The sequence below is a fragment of the Propithecus coquereli genome, unplaced genomic scaffold (genome assembly GCF_000956105.1).
Source record: "Propithecus coquereli isolate 6110/MARCELLA unplaced genomic scaffold, Pcoq_1.0 Scaffold43, whole genome shotgun sequence".
NCBI lineage: Eukaryota > Metazoa > Chordata > Mammalia > Primates > Indriidae > Propithecus > Propithecus coquereli.
This window is the reverse complement of record NW_012150063.1, coordinates 2,388,720-2,390,204: the sequence shown is the minus strand read 5'-3', so window position 1 is coordinate 2,390,204 and position 1,485 is coordinate 2,388,720. Positions and strand designations below refer to the sequence as shown.

The 1,485-nt window shown below is 40.5% G+C and overlaps 1 protein-coding gene across 1 annotated transcript in view; it reads left to right on the top strand.

Annotated features, from left to right (window-relative positions):
- The window catches only part of SLC3A1 (solute carrier family 3 (amino acid transporter heavy chain), member 1), a 42,056-nt gene that overhangs the window by 30,996 nt on the left and 9,575 nt on the right, over positions 1–1,485 (top strand). The gene's annotated exons all lie outside the window — the stretch shown is intronic.

Sequence of the window (1,485 nt, the reverse complement as noted above, 5' to 3'; positions counted from 1 at the left end):
CCTCTGGTTAGCACCAATTGGTGATACCACCATAGGCAGGTGCAATATTAAACAATTGCTGATTGTTTTCTGCAGATGCCCTGGAGATATACGCTGTTGCTTACACAGAGCCAGCTCTGGGATCATAAAACTCCCAACTAAAAGTGAGCCACCAGAAAGGGCAAATAGTGACAGTTCTCTAGGGATAGAGCTTTTGGCAAACTTGAAACCCATTCTATCCTTCCACTGGCTTCTAGGCTGCTGGTTTTCACAGCTACTATAGTTGCAAGGCTGTTGGTTTTCAAGGCTATCATGGACCTGAGGAAAAGGGCATGAGATTAGGGCAAAACGCTACAAAACTCACTGTTCTGAGATCCGGCTGTTTTTCTTGAATAACTACTCCTTGGATTTTTGCAAGCCTTTAATTTTAGGAGATCCAAAAAAAGTGGATTTTTACGGTTTTTGCCAGAATTCACCTTGAGTTTATGGAGATTTTTGGAGGCCCTTACTCTGCTATTCTCACAGTGCCCCCATTATCATAACTTTTATAATGTAGTTTTAGCATTTGTTTTCTTAATATATTGAAAGTCTCTACTATCATAGGTGACTGGGACCTCTCTCAGCCTGTGAGAGGCCCTGATCTGTGTCCATTGCTGTGAACTTCTTGTGGAAATATTTCCTTATCTCAATTCTGGCGGGGGGGGAGGGGGGAGGAAAGTGCTCTGTGTCCAGAATGCTTGAGAAATCAAAGAGTTTCTTGTCAGATCTCATGATAATGAAAAGAATAAAAGGATGGAGGCAAAAATTAACCTAGTTTTCTGGCCATAAAAATAGAATAATACTTTACAATGGTCTGTAAAAATATAAAGATCATTTTAATTCATCTAAGAAAATAAAAGTGGCTTCTCTTTCCCTGAATTGTAGCAATCAAGTTCTGGTTCTAAAACTCAAGTTCAAAGGCTGGTTCTGCCTCATGTTGGGACTTAAATAAATGATACAATTTCTCAGAACTTGTTTCATCATTTGTAAAATGGAGATAATATCTGATAGCATTGTTGTGGAGGAGGGAAATAAGATATAATATAGATGTGAAAGTAATCTTTAAACAGTAAAGCGTCATGCTAAGGATATGAACATTAGAGTTGAGTTGTGGTGTTACGGAATATGGAAAAGAGTTGTCAGGTAGCTTTTTTCTTTTTGGTTTGTTTTTTTTTTTGGAGACAGGGTCTTGCTCTGTTGCCCAGGCTAGTACACAGTGGCATCATCATAGCTCACTGCAACCTCAAACTCCTGGGCTCAAGTGATCCTCCTGCCTCAGCCTTGCAAGTAGCTGGGACTACAGGCATGTGCCACCATGCCTGGCTAATTTTTCTATATTTTGTAGAGATAGTTGCTATGTTGCTCAGGCTGGTCTTGAACTCTAAGGCCTTAAGCAATCCTCCTGCCTCAGCCTCCCAAAGCGCTAAGATTACAGGTATGAGCCACCATGCCCAGCTAAATAAACTC